Here is a 17,466-nt window from a genome sequence, read left to right on the forward strand (position 1 = left end):
ATCACATTTCTGTACTTGTGAGCCAACACCACAGAAAAGCAAACTGAAATGAATGAGGTTCTTTGAATAATTTTCTAGTAAAAGTTTAAGTATCACACTTCAAAGTAATTTAAATTATAGCAGATGGAAATGGCAGCGTCCTTAAATAGATTCCTGCACACTCTTCCAGGATTCAGAAGTCTTCTATTTAGATATCACAGCCTATCTTAATATGACTTACATGTTAGTATCTGCTACTTCTATCAAGCTGCCGGGTTAGAGGACAGGCTGCCCTATCTCCCTCCTCTCACTGTCAAACTCCTGATCAGATGCGTTTATAATGACTGAAGATAGAGCCTTTTCATTTTCACTTGAGCTTCTTTGCTGCCTAGACTTACCTTCCTTGTGTTCATTATTCAAACCAGAAAGGCCTTTCTGGACTTGTTAGGCTGCTGAGAGGTTGCTCAGTCCCCTCAGCCTCTAGCCTATGGAATTACTCTGAAATTACTATAAACTCTACTGAATCCTTCCCAATTTCCTTTGGCTCCTAGGGACTATTTTTATTTCAGTTCCCACCTCCTTCCCTGTTCTCAGCTATGTCTTGGGAGATTTGTGGGATTCTGTGGTCGACAGAATAATGATCCCCCAAAGATTTTCACACTCTAATCTCCAGAACCTGTGAATGTTTTATTTCATGGCAAAAGAGACTTTGAAAATGTGACAAAGGCTACGGATCTTTCTTTTCCTTTTTTTTTTTTTTTTTTTTTTTGTTTTTTGAGACAGAGTCTTGCTCTGTTCAGCCCAGGCTAGAGTGCAGTGGCACGATCTCGGCTCACTGCAAGTGCTGCCTGCCAGGTTTACGCCATTCTCCTGCCTCAGCCTCCCAAGTAGCTGGGACTACAGGCACCCACCACCACGCCAGGTTAATTTTTTGTATTTTTAGTAGAGACGGGGTTTCACCATGTTAGCCAGGATGGTCTCAATCTCCTGACCTTGTGATCCACTCCTCTCAGCTTCCCAAAGTGCTGGGATTATAGGCGTGAGCCACCGTGCCTGGCTGGCCTGGATCTTAAAGTAAGGGAGGTTATCCTGAATCATCAAGGTGGGCTCAGTCCACTCACATGAGCACAGAAAAGCAGAAATTTCTCCAGCTGTAGTCAGTCAGAGAGATGCATCAGAAGACAAAAGAGGCAGAGGAGAGATGCCTCAGAAGAGGGAGTCAGAGAGATTCAAAACCCGAGAAGGGCTTGACCCACCATTGCTGGCTTTGCAGACAGTGGGAGACAAGAGCCAAAGAATGCAGACAGCCTCTAAAAGCTGAGAACACCCTCTGGCCAACAAACAGTAAGGAAACAGAAACTTCTGTCTTGCAATCACACAGAACTGAATTCTACCAATAACTTGAAAGAGCCTGGAACTGAATCCTTCCACCGCCCCCACCCCCAGAGCCTCCATATAAGATCTAGGTCACCCAACACATTGATTTCAGCCTGTGGCACCCAGGGAAAATAAACCAGCTGAGCCTACCAGACTTCTTACCTACATAACTGTGACATAATAAATCTGTGTTGTTTGTGATAATTTGTTTACAGCAGCAATAAAAAAACAAATACTGGCCGGGCGTGGTGGCTCATGCTTGTAAACCCAGCACTTTGGGAGGCTGAGGCGGGCAGATCACCTGAGGTCAGGAGTTTGAGACCAGCCTGGCCAACATGGCAAAACCCTGTCTCTACTAAAAATACAAAAATTAGCCAGATGTAATGGCTGGCACCTGTAATCCCAGCTACTCGAGAGGCTGAGGCAGGAGAATCACTTGAACCTGGGAGGCAGAGGTTGCAATGAGATGAGATTGAGCCACTGCACTCCAGCCTGGGTAACAGAACGAGACTCTGTCAAAAAAAAAAAAAGAAAGAAAAAAAAAGAAAAAAAACCATGAATACTGATTCTGTTACCAGGAATGAGGTATTGCTATAACAAATACCTAAGCATGTGGAAACAGCTTCATAATCAAGCAGTGGGTGGTGATATTAAAAATGTTTAGGAGAATGATAGAAAAAAGCCTAGATTACCATGAATAGGTTATCAGTAGAAATGTGGACTTGAAGGATGCTCTGGTGATCTCTGAGAAGAAAATGAGAAACCCAGTATTGGAGACTGCAGGAAGGAGAATCCTTGTTATATAGAAGCAGAAAGCTTATATATATTGTGTTCTGCCGTTATATTGAACACAGAATTTGTAAGTGACAAATCTGGTCATTTAGCTGAGGCAATTTGCAAGCAACATGTTGAAGGTGTGACCTGGTTATTCTTGTTGCTTACAGTAAAATGAAAGATGAGAGAGAGAAATTGAGGGTGGACCTATTAAAAAGAAACCAATACTTGATGATTTTATAAATTCTGCATCTATTTAAATGGAAACAGACTAACATTAAGAGATTCACTGTCAGGAAGTCATGTTATAGAAAAAGAGCCCAGGGTGTGTCTGTAAAAGCTTTTGGTAACACCTCAGAAAACTCAAAAGGTTGTAATATTTAGTTACACAAAAGACTACTTGAAGAGATCAAAAGTGTGACACATCAATCTCTTTGGCCGTCTCAACAGAAGCCATAAAGAAAGATGGGATTATCTAGGAAAGATCTGTGTACAAGGTGAATCCCATGACGTACATGGGAGACTCAGAAAATTCCTAAGAATATTAGGACAACAGAAATTCTGCCAGCTAGGACTGGCAGAGGTAGAGAGTACAAAAGTTTCTAAAACTATGAGTCCATAACAATTCTGCCTGCAGAAAACAGACTGCTATTGTCTGAACATTTGTATCCCTTCAAAATTTATGTTAAAATCTAATCCCCAAGCCAATAGTGTTAGGAGGTGTGACCTTTGGGGAGGGGATTGGGTCATGAAGGCAGAGCCTTAGTGAATGGGATTAGTGCCTTTATAAAAGATACCAAGAGCCTGCCTTGCCCTTCCACCATGTGAGGATACAGCAAAAAGATGCCGTCTATAAGCAATAGCCCCTCAGCCGACACTAAACCTGTCTGTGTCTTGATCTTGGACTTCCCAGCCTCCAGAACTGTCAGAAATAAATTTCTACTGTTTATAAGTCACCCAGAATGTGGTCTTTTTGTTATAGCATCTGAATGGACTAAGACACAGGCTGATAAAACTACTCTGTTGCAAACATGTGTTGCCTTTCCTAAATAAAAAAGTGTGACTCAGAGGGAAGAACCAAGAACTACAGAGAATTTTTTCCCCAGGCCTTGAAATCCAATGGAGTTTGCCTGGCTGGGTTTTTAAATTGCTTAGAACCAGTGATTCCTTTTATTATCCCATCTTTCTTCCTTCTTGAACATGAAGATCTATAAGTGTTATCCTATGCTTATCCCACTGTTGTATGTTTGGAGCAGATAATTTTTTTTTTTTTTTAGTTTCACAGGTCCAAAGATTGAGAGGAACTGTGCTTCAGGGAAGATAATACCCAGAGTCTCACCTACATATAATTTAGATTATTTGGGTGATTAGATTTGGGACTTTAGAGTTTATAGAATTTAGGCGAGATCTTGAACTTAAACTGATGCTGTAATGGGACGAGACCTTGGCAATCTTGGGATGAAATTAATGTATTTTGTATATGAAATAGACATGAATCTTTAAGGGCATAAGGTGGACTGTGGTAAGCAGAATAATTACCACCACCACCACCCTCTCCAAAGACTTCCATGTCCTAATTCCCAGAAAAACAGTTACTTTAGATTGTAAAAGGGAAGGGACTTTGCCAATGTTATTACAGTTATGAACATTAAAATAGGGATATAAGGCCAGGCATGGTGGCTCACGCTTGCAATACCAGCACTTTGGGAGGCCAAGGCAGGCAGATCACCTGGGATCAGGAGTTTGAGACCAGCCTGGCTAACGTGGTGAAACCCTATCTCTAGTAAAAATACAACAACAACAAAAATTAGCTGGGCATGGTGGTAGGTGCCTGTAATCCCAGCTATTGAGAAGTTGAGGCAGGAGAATCTCTTGAACTCGGGAAGCAGAAGTTGCAGTGAGCTGAGATTGCACCATTGGAGTTTCGCTCTTGTCACCCAGGTTGGAGTGCAATGGTGCAAATGGTGCAATAGTGGTACCCAGAGCAGAAAAGCCAGCTGAGCCTACAAGACTTCTGACCTGTACAGTAGTGAAATACGTTCAGTTATTTTAAATTGCTGAGTTTGTGACAATTTGTTATGGCAGCAATAAGCATCTAATACATATTCACATCCAGAGATTGAAATCATTTAAAGGATTTGATCCTCACTGTCTAATAGTATAGTAATAATAATCCCATACTTTCATGTAAATTATAATCAAAAGGTCATTTTAAATAGCTTTGTCTTTCACAGAAGGAATTTCAAAAATTTATTTTGTGCTTATGCTGAAAGCTGGCATTTCCTCTATTATTTGCTGCTCTTTTTTAGAATAATCAGTGCACAGATTTAAGATCTAAAACGTACTTCTCCAAGATTGGCCAAATCACAAGACAGCAGTACTCTTAGGAGTTTCTCCCTTGAGTCATAAGTGGTGAGTTTGTGTCCCGGAAGATCAAAATGGCATGCTGAAAAAGAGCTCTCAGCTAAATCAAGAGGCCTGAATTCTAGTCCTAACTCTGACATGAAAGAGCAAGGACGCCTCTTTGGAGGAAATTAATTAACCTCTATGGATCTCATTTTCTTCCTTTTTAGAATAAAGGAATTGGAGATTCAGGGTGGCTTCCACGATGAAGTACTGTTTGGTTGAAATCTGAAGTCTTGGCAGCATTAATGAGGCAATTAGGTGGAGAAGCAGTCCAGAAGACTCAGCAAACCCTCTTTTATATGCCACTTGCTACAACATTAGTCTCCCAATGAATTTAGTGACCAAAAACAGAGCAAAAATAAAGGTCTATAAATGGGCCTAGAAGCATGCACACCACTTGGCAGTGTTAACCTCTGAGGAAGGCTATAGGGAGGTTTTATGGAGTAGTGCTCAAGGGCATAGACTTTGTTACCAAACCTTCTAAATTTAAGTTTTGGCTCTGCCATTTCCCAGCTGTGTGCTTTCTCTACATCCCTCAGTTTCCTCATCTATAAAATGTATGTGTGCATGCAAAATTGTTTAAGACAGATCTTGGCATAATATGCATTCTATAAATTAGCACATACTACATAAATATTTGTCAATGTTATTGCTATGGGCAGAATTGGGTCCCCCAAAAACTCATATGCTGAAGCCATTAATGTGATGTTATTTGCAGATATGGCCTTTGGGAGGTGATTAGGTTTAGATGAGGTAATGAGTGTGGGGCCCTCATGATGGAATTAGTGTCCTTATAAGAAGAGAGATCTTGCTGTCTCTGTCCACCATGTGAGAACACAGTGAGAAGGCAGCTGGCCATCTACAAGGGAGAAAGAGAGCCCTCCCCAGAAACCGACTATGCTGGCACCCTAATCTCAGGCTTTTAGCCTCTAGAATAGTGAAAAAAATGTGTTTCTATTATTTAAGCCATCCAGTCTATGGTATTTTGTTATGGCCAAGTATAATTACTGATAAAATTATTAAGGAAAAAATTAGTGTTTGTTCTGTAGCTGCTGTTCTATTTAACTTTTTTACAACGAGACTATAGTAATACATTCTTTTATAATTTAAAATAAAGAAAACCAAGTGGAAAAAAAAAACACAAAAGGCCCACAATCCATTTGGAGTGATACCTTCCTTAAATTATCTCTTAAACTTCGGAGTGGGACCAATTGCAGATTGAATGAGCCATCAATGAAAGACATCAATAGACAGTTTCATCAAACTCACTCTCAGTTTGTAAGATGTCTCAATGATTCACTTGTCTACTTTAAAGTGATGCAATCAACAAGTATTATAGTTAAAAGATCTTTTAGCACAGTATCAGAAATTAAAGAAAGTATAAAAATGCTGCTCTTTTGATGACATTTAGATATATATAAAGTTCAGTAATTACTTTAAAGGATGACTTTATGAAAAGAAGAGTTCATAAAATTCACAAAGTTCACAAAATTTAGACCTTGGAAAGAATCTATGAAATTGCCAATACATTGACACACCTTAGAGAAAATAAAATATTTAAAGCTGAGTTATAAGTTGCTAAATTAAATTTTTAAAAGGACAGCTGTATGTATGCCTGTTATCAAGATATAACTTAAAATGTAATTAATGCTTTCTTGGAGTTTACAAGTTAGTGGTTAAGACAGGTATCAATCAAATAAACAAATTAGTGGAAAATTATAAACAATAATTTGGATTTTGCTTTGTCTATATCCTCTAAGCCACTTGTCTATAGTACTTTTTATTGCTATTAATCTCACTTTTTTAGACTCTACATTAGCCTTTCCATCAACTCTGTACATAAAAAGGTGCACACACAATGGAGAAATTACAATATAAGGCACAAAGCACTGGCTTGAAAATCAGTTGATTCCTAGCTTTCCCACTAACCAAGTGAACTTTCTGAGTTCTTTAAGCTCCATAAGATTAGTTGGTGTCATACATATTCTTGTAGGGTTCTCTTACCTTTAAAATCATATAAATATTTTTCCAAGTCAGACATTATTTTAGATCCCCAAAATTAGCTATTTCATAACAAATAAAGTCTGTGTCTTCCAGAGGGGAAAAGGGATTTTAAATGATTTATGTATAAAGAATTTATACAAATGGCCAGACGTGGTGGCTCATGCCTGTAATCCCAGCACTTTGGGAGGCTGAGGCAGGTGGATCACTTGAGGTCAGAGGTTTGAGACCAGCCTGGTCAACATGGTAAAATCCTGGATCTACTACAAATACAAAAAAAAATTAGCCAAGCATGGTGGTGCACACCTGTAATCCTGGCTACTTGGGAGGCTGAGGCATGAGAATCGCTTGAACCTGGGAGGCAGAGGTGGCAGTGAGCCAAGATCACACCACTGCAGTTCAGCCTGGGTGATATAGTGAGACCCTATCTCATTTAAAAAAAAGAAAGCAAATAAAAGAATTTACACAAATAAGTAAGAAATAAGAAAGATTATAAGAATGTAATAGGCTTAACTTTAAGAAATACATAATGAAGAATATTCACTATAATTAATAATGCACAATTTTAGTTGTAGCAGGAAGGATGATTAAACTGGGATGTTGAAAGCCTTTTCTCCAGCAATCTTTAAAAACCAAGTCGTTTCCCAAGAGTAGTGAGATGACTTAAGAAAGAAGAGAATTGATATGAAATATCAGGCATGTTTCTGCCCTCTGAACATTATCTGAGACACCACCTTCATACCTAAAGTGTCTTTTTCCGTAAAGGAAGAGTTCTTTTTAATTATCCACAGCCATACATTGTTAAGCAAACTGTGTCTTTGAATCATAATTCACACTCAAGCCCCTAGAAGTTAAAAGCGTGGATGAGAATTTATAAAAATTTGAAAACTTCACTCAGGAGGTCATTGGGAGTACATTAAAAGGCATTTAGTTTGTTTAGATGTAATGTACTTGATTATTAGGGCTGATTCACTCACTGTAATACTCCAGGGGGATTAACCATATTAATCTAATTCTGAGAGTTTCACAGCACTCTTTGCAGAAAGACATTCACCAAACTTCAATTATTTTTAGAAGCTCTATCTTTGAATGTAATTTTAAATGTGATTAAGTTCCCTTTTGTGTTATTTAAACTGAATAAAGGCATTGGTTAAGTTTATTCACAGACAAAAGAATAACTTTATTAATTTTTGTTTCTTCATACAGCTTAAATCTAACAATGAAAAATTTATGCTTTTATTTATATCTAATGATACTTTTCATTATTCTGTAAACTAAATGCAGGTTGCATATTGGATTGCCTTGAACCCAATAAGGTACAAACTTAAAATGGTTTTATATTCTTCCCATTCACTGCTTTCGGACTTACTTTGTCAAATCTCCCTTTGCTGACCCCTTACAACATCTTGGGTGGATCCCACAGCTCTCTGGTGACTTCGAATATTTAAAAAATCCAGTTAAGTCTAGGCCAGTTTAATATTTTAGATCTTATACAGTATTCAATTTATATTTATATTCTTGCTTTCCAAACCTCTAGTCAGCTGCATCCTGAAGGACGTGGAGGTACCCAGGCCATTGCGTGTTATTTCACTCTTTCAAAGAGGTAGTGAAGCAGGATATTTCCCTAGCCCCTTCATGGGACTCATGAATGGGGTGCCTTGTTTCCTCAGCCTGCAGTTCTCAACTCCTTGCAAGAGGGAGCATGCAAGCGAATGAGGTGGGAATTGGTGTGCCTGGCGCTGGAACTAGCCAGCCACTTCAGTGCTGGCAGGGGCAAATTCCACTTACTTGGACCCACTGCACTCCACCACTCGTGGGAGGGAGCATGCAGGTGAGCAGGTGCAGGAGTCGGGGCAAGCACTTTTGGGTGTCAGCGGGAGCAAACTCTGTGCAGGCCCCAACAGCAGCATCTGGGAGGGCACCTGTGACCCCTGAAGTCCCAGAGGGGATGTTACAGTGCTCTTTTAGCACTGCTGTCCATGGACGGCTTAAGTGTTAAAAGCTCAGTGGACTCTCTACCTTCGTGTGAGGCAGCTGCCTTCTGCCAGAGAGGGCAAAGGGTCAGTGTGACAGCCATTTGTATCTGCACTCGTGGTTCTTGAGTTCTTGTGTGGTGTCCAGGAGGAATGAGGTCACATGAACAAATTGAAGGATAGTACGTGTGAGAAATTGTATTGCCGATGAACATGGTTCTCATTGGGAAGGGGAGCTGAAAAGGGGACAGAGCTGGAAGGTAATCTTCCCCTGAAGTCCAGGAGTCTCTGGTCAGATTCTTCTCTGAAGTCACATAGTCAAGCTGTCCCTCTGGAATCAAACCGCTTCTCCCTGACTTCCAGCTGTAGTCTCTGACGTCCAGCTGCTTCTCCTCTCTCTGTCAGCTGGGTTTGAGGTTTTTTATAATCCCAGGATGGAGGGCAGGGCAGGCAATGAGTGGTTTTGGAAAAGGCAACATTCAAGTGGGAAAACACAGATGTAAGTTCTCACTTGGGGTTGTGGTTTCAGGATTTTCAGCTGGAGGGTGGGGCTTTTGCCAGGGACCCACCCTTTCTGCCTAGAATTTCTCCGCTTCCTGCCTCTATCGTTGTGTCCACAGGAGCAGAAATATGACATTGAACATATGCAAATAGTGACCAAGACCAAAACCAGTAGTGTTCATCAAATGTCCATGTTCTCGCCAATGGAATGTAGGGGAGATGAGGTGTCCCTTCTGGTCTAGCAGTTAAAATCAAGTGTGATTTCTGCATGTTGACTCTCTCCTAAGGCTAGCTGGTTAAAAACAAAGAGCTCAACTCCAACATGGCAGTGTTAAACTGGATGCAGCCTGGCCCCTGGGTTGCCGCTGGAAGGGAAGTGGTGTAGGAGAGCTGCCAGGCCAGCCTGCAACAGACTGCAATGTAAAGGGAGGTATGTCTCTGTTTCATTAAGCCATTGAGAGCTCAGCAGTTTTTTGTTATGATGGCATAATCTATCCTATTGTGATTAATACAAAAATAGAACCAAAAGTGAGACACAGGAGGCAAAGAATGGGCTACACTGGAGATATCTGAACAGAGAAAGGAAGAAGAGAGAATGATTGTATGAGAGAATAACAAGTTGTGTGAGCTTGCTTATAAATAATTGAGAAGGAGCCAGTACAGAAAGAAAAAGGCAATGCAAGAAAGAGGGGAGATAATAAATAGATCTGTTCTCATGAAGAGAAATGAAAGACTGAGATTAAGGACTCGAATGAAGAGATACATCTTAGAAGGTGTCTTTGCTCAGAGATAAGAGCAAAGGAAAGTGAAATGGGAGAAGAAACCAAAAAACAGAAGGGGGAAATGATTGAAAGTTGCAGAAAATGTAATAAGTAGCAAAATGGACCATTGTTAGCCACCTTCTGATAGAAGTGTAATCAAAGGAATTTCCAAATGACTGAGCTTATATTAATCTTCTCTCACACACTTAAATTTATTCAGCTTTATCCCTACAGGCCACATGTAATACCTATTCTTAATTTATGCTAAGCCTGATATCTTCTAAATCTTACATACTTTTAATGCAGTACTGGACAGAGTTATTCATGCTCCATGCACACTAGCAATATCATAAATTCAGATTGGGAATTACTGAGGTATGAGAGAGCTTACCAACCTGAACTCAATAGAAGTCCAACAGCATTATGCATAGGTTTTACAGAAAGAGATTTGGTTTGAATTGAGCACCAAATAGAAGAAAAAGATATACAGCATTTGAGAAAAAAGGTTGTAAAAACATAATTTACAGAATAGTATGTTCTCTTTTATATTAAAGAGACAGGAAGAAAATAAGAAAAGGAGGGATAGAGGGAGGAAGGGAAAGTCACCAGTTTAAAATTTTTGTTAAGTTGTAAGATACACTTTCCTTCTACGTCTGCTCCCTCCCACTAAATTCCCAGGCCCACAGTGACCAGGTTAGAGGACATGCAGCCATGCAAACTTATTGTCCCCAATAAATCCCTCAACAGATTTGGAAATATTAATTTATTTTATATGTGACAATATCACTCTTTAAAAATAGGTGATGGGTTTTGTGTCAGTTATCTTATCAATAGATCAGACTTTAGCATCTTCAGGGATCTTATTTCAAGAGCACAGAATAATTATCTATTGGTTTTCACACAGTTAATAATCAAGCCCCTCTCTCCTTGCTTTCCGATATCTCATATTTGCCCACTTCTTTCACTCACACAGTCTCACACCCCATTCAAGCCCCACATCATCTTTTACCCAGAATTCTTATCTCTTCAGAGTTCCCAGCCCCCCAGTCTATCCTAAACACCTCCTTAAAGCATTATCTTCATCATGTCATTCCCAGATTTAAAAACTTTTAATGCCTCCTCAATGTGTATAACAGGGGATATTTACCTGGCGTTCATGAAAAGGCTTCCAGAGGATTTCTGAATCCTATACAATTGAAATTTCAGTTGTACAATTGTACAACTGAAATTCTGTACAATCATTTGTGTGCTGTGAATTATTTTGCTGGCAAAAATATCTAGTTTCTTCAGATCCTTCTTGAGGTCCTACAAAAGGCTGACAATCATCCATCTTTGGGGCAAAATTTAAGCTCAATGACCAGCATTCAAGAGGTGAGATCAAGCTTGTATTTCACTCTTGTCCCCTAAGTCAAGTCCTTAGGTGGGTAAGTTCTCCTCATCCTATACATTTATTTATTCATTCAATAAACATTCATTGAACACTTCTATGTTCCAGACACGATTACAGGCACTCAGGACACATAGATGAAAGAATAGCCTCCTCCCTAAGGTATTTCCAAACTCTTATCAGAATTCCCCTCTCAAGCAGGTGGGAAACTAGGTCTATGGCTAGGCTTGATATTTCAGGAATTGGAGAAAGGTATCAGACTAGGATGAGAGAAAGGGTCCTGAGAGCTCAGGAACAAAATGTAACAAAAGTAACACCCACAGAGATCCTCTAACACATAAAGTCCAAAGGCGAGTGAAGAGCAGAGAAGTGAAAAATCAAGCAGAAACAGAATCCAAAGCTCAGCCAAACTAGAAAAAGCAAATGGATTCAAGAGGATAAAGAAGAGATGGGGCCTGTAGGAACTCTCTGGAGTAACCATACGTAGACCCAGATTCATTTCTACACAGTCTCCAGTGGTGTCAGTTCAGTGGGAGAGAGCTGCCAGGACTCCAGGAAACAGCAGAAGGACACGGGACACTAAAGTCTGCTGAGAGAGTCCTGGAAGGCTTTATAACGCTGGTCACATATAAGTTGACCCTTCAAAGAGGAATAGGATTTTGTCAGATGGACAGAAGGGAGGGCAGGACATTCCATAAAAGGGAACATTCAATGCAAAGGCCCAGTCTTGACATAGCATGTTTGAGAGAACAAAAGTGATTTAGTATAAATGGAGGCTTGGAGCAAATTATTTAGTGATGATGACTGATTCTCTCCCTAAGTATACAGATACTTGACAGTCCAAAACAAAATTAGATATGTAACTCAGAATTTTAGAGCAGAAATAACTGGAGTTTGCTAGAGAAAGTCACTCTAAGCAACTAAGTCTTGGGGAGGATATTTGTCTCACCCAAACTGACTAAGTGCAAAGTCAATGCTGGGTTTCTTGTACACTAGTCTACTTTGTTTGAAGTTGCCTGTGTGCCACACAGCCAGCTCTGAGACCAGATTCAAACCATTTGGCCTCATATTAGAAGTAGGGCATTCAGGAACACACATACACACACAACATCCAATGACTATAAAGTCAGAGGGTAGGTGGGAAAATGGTAATTTTTCACTTTAATAGTTTATAATACTGAACATCTTTGGATGTTCTAATGAGAAAAAAATGAGAGAAGACATAAAAAGAATGAGGTAATACTATTATCTCTGCCAATGACAGAATAGGGGCCTAGCATTGTATTTGTTGCATAGCCAGTGGTGTGCTGGCAAATGTTTAACAGCCAGCATGCAGGGAAGGAAGGGAGTGGGGAGCTCATTTGTAGGGTTTTCCAATTTCTATAGTGTAAATATGCTTCTGTGGCTGATTTCAGGCTACCACTGTGGTATAATGGAGATGCTAACAATTGATTCTCAGAAGTTAGTACAAGCTGGTTCAAGTGCACCACTGCTAGTAGACCTCAACAAGCATCCAGTAGATCCATCAACAACCAACCAACCACCACCTACAGGGCCTTCAACTTCCTCTGGCTTCAGTCAATGGTTAAGTCACGGCTGCCCATTCCTGGCAGACAAAGTGAAACAGTTAATCTATCTAGCTAAGAAGTGCTGCACTTCACAGAATATAAAGAGGCTAAAACCTCCTTTCCTAGCACTACAGCCCTCCTCTTCCCTACCTTAGCTCACTAGCATGGACTTGATCTTGGTCTAAATGATGCTGTTGTTCATCACACTTCCAGGAACAAGTATGACAAAAGCATTGGCCAGAACCAATGAAAAGATTTCTTTTGGAGTACATAAATCATTTAGCCTTGCTTCTAAAATTATGTTGAAATGAGGCAGATGGAAGTTCAGCAGTAGTCATGGCAAAATCAATGTCAAGTGTGACATTCAGATATAATACTGAATGGGCTGGGCATGGTGGCTCACGCTTGTGTTCTCAGCACTTTGGAAGGCGGAGGCAGACAGATCACTTGAGGTGAGGAGTGTGAGACCAGCCTGGACAACATGTTGAAACCCCATCTCTACTAAAAATACAAAAATTAGCTGGGCATGGTGGCAGGTGCCTATAATCCCAGCTACTTGGGAGCCTAGGCAGGAGAATCACTTGAACCCGGGAGGCAGAGGTTGCAGTGAGCTGAGATCGCACCACTGCACTCTAGCCTGGGCAACAGAGTGAGACTCCATCTCAAATAAATAATTTTTTAAAAAAGAAATAATACTGAATGATGAGAGGAGCCTATATGGAAGCCTGATGACATTCACAAGGAACCAATAGAAAGGCAGCAGCTCATTTGCCACTATTAACATCACTGATGGTGTTGCATCCTTAATATAGACGAATATGGATAAAAGTTCTGGAAAATGTACTAGTTTGCTTGCTTTCTTAGGACCTGGGCCATTCATCCCCCAGCCATGCTAAAGTGGGTATTTGAATGGTCTTTTAAAGAAAGGCTTTCTAGGGCTAGAAAACTGTGCTGGTAGCTTCCTCTGTAGGCCTTAACCACTTAATCAGCCCATCTGGCACATCTATAACACTCACTGGGAGGTTTTCTAGCTCTCCTAGCTGCAACCTAGCATTCTGATCTGATGAATTGTCTTTTTGATTCAATCAGGTCACCCTGCCAGCTCTCTGCTGCCCCCTTCTGTCGCCAAGCAGTAACGACCACGTTGGACCCATCTTGGACAGGAATCCAAGGTTACCAGGAATCTTGTACTCAAAACCAGTGACTTCTCTGTTCTTTCCCTTTTGGCCTCTGCATATTTCTCTGAACTGTTAACAACTCTTCCTGCTTTGTACTCTGGTTTGGCTTCAAAGACAACTGTCTCTCCTGGACTTTTTCACAACTTCTCAATTAACACTTGTGAGTCCTTTCCTGAAGTTCCTCTTCTTTATCTCATTAATAAACAACATATTCAAACAGACAATTCAAGGACATCTGCTTCTTTCCTTTTATACTCATTCCTAAGGGAAATTCTTCCCTTTACAGATTTTCAAACAACAGCCTCAATGGAATTCATAGGTTTCCATTATGAGACCTAACATTTCATTTTCTCTACAGTCCTACATTTTTCACTATTTTTTTCCACAGTCCTTATTTATACAGATTTCTGGGTTGGAGTCAGTTTAGCCAGCTGGTCTGGCCCTGGCATTCTAGGGACTAGATTATGATATCTAGACCTCAAAAGGGCAAATTGTGTAAGTCTTTCTGAGAAAATTAGAATATTACTTCCCATGTGGAAGTCCAGGAAACTTCCACTGGAAATTTATCAAAACTGGGGAGATGACGATTAATCACATCCAAAGAACAAGCTAATATGTACACAAATGAGACAAAAGTGAAAATAGAAACATTGTCTTGGTATGGACAAAGGGTTTGCTCTAGCAGTCCCCAGGCTAGTTCGTGTAGCCACGAGTTGAGGTTTGCTAACAAAGCAAAGGGTTCTTACCTCCAGAATGCTACTGGACCCACAAACATCAGGGACAGATTTGATGACTTCTTTAAGTTCCCTTCTTTAGGTTCTCACCTAGCAGTCTGTAATTTTAGGATTGTGGAGAAAATTAGTAATAATTAAACATGGCAGCCCTTAATCAATGGCATTTAGACAAAAAGATGATGCATTAACCATGCTGTTTTCACTGTCCTCCCCATCTTCACCCCTATGCAGCCCTGTTAAGAATGAACACGTTAATAACTTACCAACAAGTACACATGCCAATCTATTTTCTAAAGTGATGGGAAGATTCATAGTTTTCCAGTGTCCATTCCAAACAGGATGATTTATTGGGGATTAATGTTTAAGCTTATCCTGTCTAAATTCATCCACAGTAATAAGATTTTGGTTCATATGAATATAAATGCTGCAGCTGAGTATCCAGAAGCTGCATTTATTTAAATCCCTATACAAGATATTACTGAACATGTTGCCTACATGTCTGACATAATTTTTTTTTTAAGTATGTTAACATTTACACAGAAGTGAGCTGAGTCCACAAATCAAATCAACTTATTTCTATTTTAAATAATTGTACTTTATTTCACCTTTAAACTTAGCTTGGGTACGTTCCACTTTTATTTTTTAAAATAGTATTTTTCTGTCACTGAATAAAACTAGGTGACCCAAAGTAACTTTTATGCTGCCAATTTGATCAAAGTAGATCACTCTGAAGTAAGCATGACATATTCTGAGTAATGCAATAGGCTTATTATAAAACAGTGTAAAAATGGCTTCATTACAATGTTGTCAGTAGATAAAGACATTACCAATATTTTACATATTCTAAGGAAGGAATGGGACAGACTATTTTTGGCTTTGAATGTGACAAACATAATTTCATCAGTCATACAAATAAAGCCATGGTATGCAGATCTATCATTATATAAATGTGGAAAACTATATTCAATTAATTAAAGCTTAATTTAAAACAGTGAACATAACCCATATTTGATATACATACATATCAGAATTTAAAATTGAACATAGTTAATATTACTGGAAAAAAATAATAATTTATTCAGTTATCTTCTGTATACACTGCAAACAGAAATATTTTTGTAAAATCTCGCCTGCCTCAATTGTAAGTGGTTAGAAACTAGCAATAAATTAGTAAGTCGAATTCCTAGGTTTTAGATTTCAGGCAGCCAACTTGAAAAAAATACAAGACTGATAAAGTTATAAAAACTTTATGTAAACACATAGTTCACTGCTTTGAATTAAAGAGTAAACATAAAGATTAGTCACTAATTTGTTGATGGTTCTTAACATTTCTTGGACATCTGCCAACGTTTGTACATTTAAAGCTAGGAAAGAAACCAGCATTTCTTCAATCTTGCCACTAGATGGCACAGACTTGGAGACTCAGCCTTGGCCTAAACGTGGTTTAAGCAAAACACAAAACACAGAATCTTTGTATGCTGGACACAGAGAAGAAAACTTTATATTACCTTGGGTCAAAGAGGATCAGAAGAAGAAAAATAAATAATATTTCCCTATACCATATTTAGGTTTTCCATATGGAAATTTAGAATACTAGAATTTTATAATTTGTCATACATGGGAACACGGGAGAAAATTGGTGGTAAAAAACAAAATATTTTCCTTGAAATTTAACCATTTCTAGCAATGAAAAAATTACCACAGAATAGGGAAGGATTAAAACCAATGATTCCCCCTTCCCCCACTTTTAGAATGAACACATAAATATATGCATGCAACTATTAGGAGCATACACTTACAGATTAAAAAATTAGTTGAATTTAAATTGAAAACATCTGGTAACCTATTGAGCAATTTGAATGCCTTAAATTTAGCTTTTTATTTGTAAATACTCTTGCTAATTTTCATTCCAAATAACATTTTTAACAGCTTTGAGATAAAATTTATATGCCATATAATTCGATCATTCAAAGTGCACAATTCAGTGCTTGCTAGTATAGTCACAGGGGTGTACAACCATCACCATAATGTCAGGCCATTTTTGTCCCCCTTGAAAGAATCCCTGTGTCTACTGGCTGTCATATCTGTCCCCCTCCCTGTCTCACCCCATCAGCAACCTCTCATCTACTTGGTGTCTCTGTGGACTTGCCTATTCTGGATATTTCATAGAAATAGAATTATACAATATATGGTCTTTTGTGACTGATTTTGTTCATTTAGCATAATGTTTTCAAGATTTGTCCATGTTTTAGTATGTAGCAGAACTTCATTCCTTCTTAGAGCTGAAAATATTCCATTGTATAGCTATCCCACATTTTCCTTATTCATTAATCAGTTGAACATTTGGATTGTTTCCACTTTTTGGCTATTATGAATACTACTACTATGAACATTGGTGTACAGGTATCTGTTTGAGTTTGTTTTCAAATTTTGGAGTACATACCTAGGAGTGGCATTACTGGGTTATTGGTAATGCTGTTTAACTTTCACAACAGCTCCACCTTTTACATTCCCACAAGCAATGCACAAATGTCTCGATTTAACTGTATTTCTCCTTGGCAACATTTACTATTTCTGGGTTTTTTGTGTTTGCTTGTTTGTTTTTATTGCCATCCTAGAGGGTGTGAAGTGGTATTTCATTGTGGCTTTGACTTGCACTTCCCTAATGCCTAATGATACAAGGCATATTTTCATGTGTTTACAGGTCATTTGTATATTTTCTTTAAAGAAGTATCTATTAAAATCCTTTGCCTATTTGTAACTGGGTTGTTCATCTTTTTACTATTGAGTTCTATGAGTTCTTTATGCATTCTGAATATAAATCTCT

At 39.0% G+C, this 17,466-nt stretch overlaps 1 protein-coding gene across 4 annotated transcripts in view; it reads right to left on the reverse strand.

Moving 5' to 3' along the window:
• The window catches only part of COL9A1 (collagen type IX alpha 1 chain), a 178,569-nt gene that overhangs the window by 123,373 nt on the left and 37,730 nt on the right, over positions 1-17,466 (reverse strand). For all 4 annotated transcript variants that reach the window (XM_033217578.1, XM_033217577.1, XM_033217576.1 and 1 more), the window contains one exon: positions 14,652-14,737. The gene's annotated coding sequence lies outside the window, so the exon portion shown is untranslated. The remainder of the gene's footprint in view (positions 1-14,651; positions 14,738-17,466) is intronic.

Source organism: Trachypithecus francoisi, unplaced genomic scaffold (genome assembly GCF_009764315.1).
Source record: "Trachypithecus francoisi isolate TF-2019V2 unplaced genomic scaffold, Tfra_2.0 Lachesis_group10, whole genome shotgun sequence".
Taxonomy (NCBI): domain Eukaryota; kingdom Metazoa; phylum Chordata; class Mammalia; order Primates; family Cercopithecidae; genus Trachypithecus; species Trachypithecus francoisi.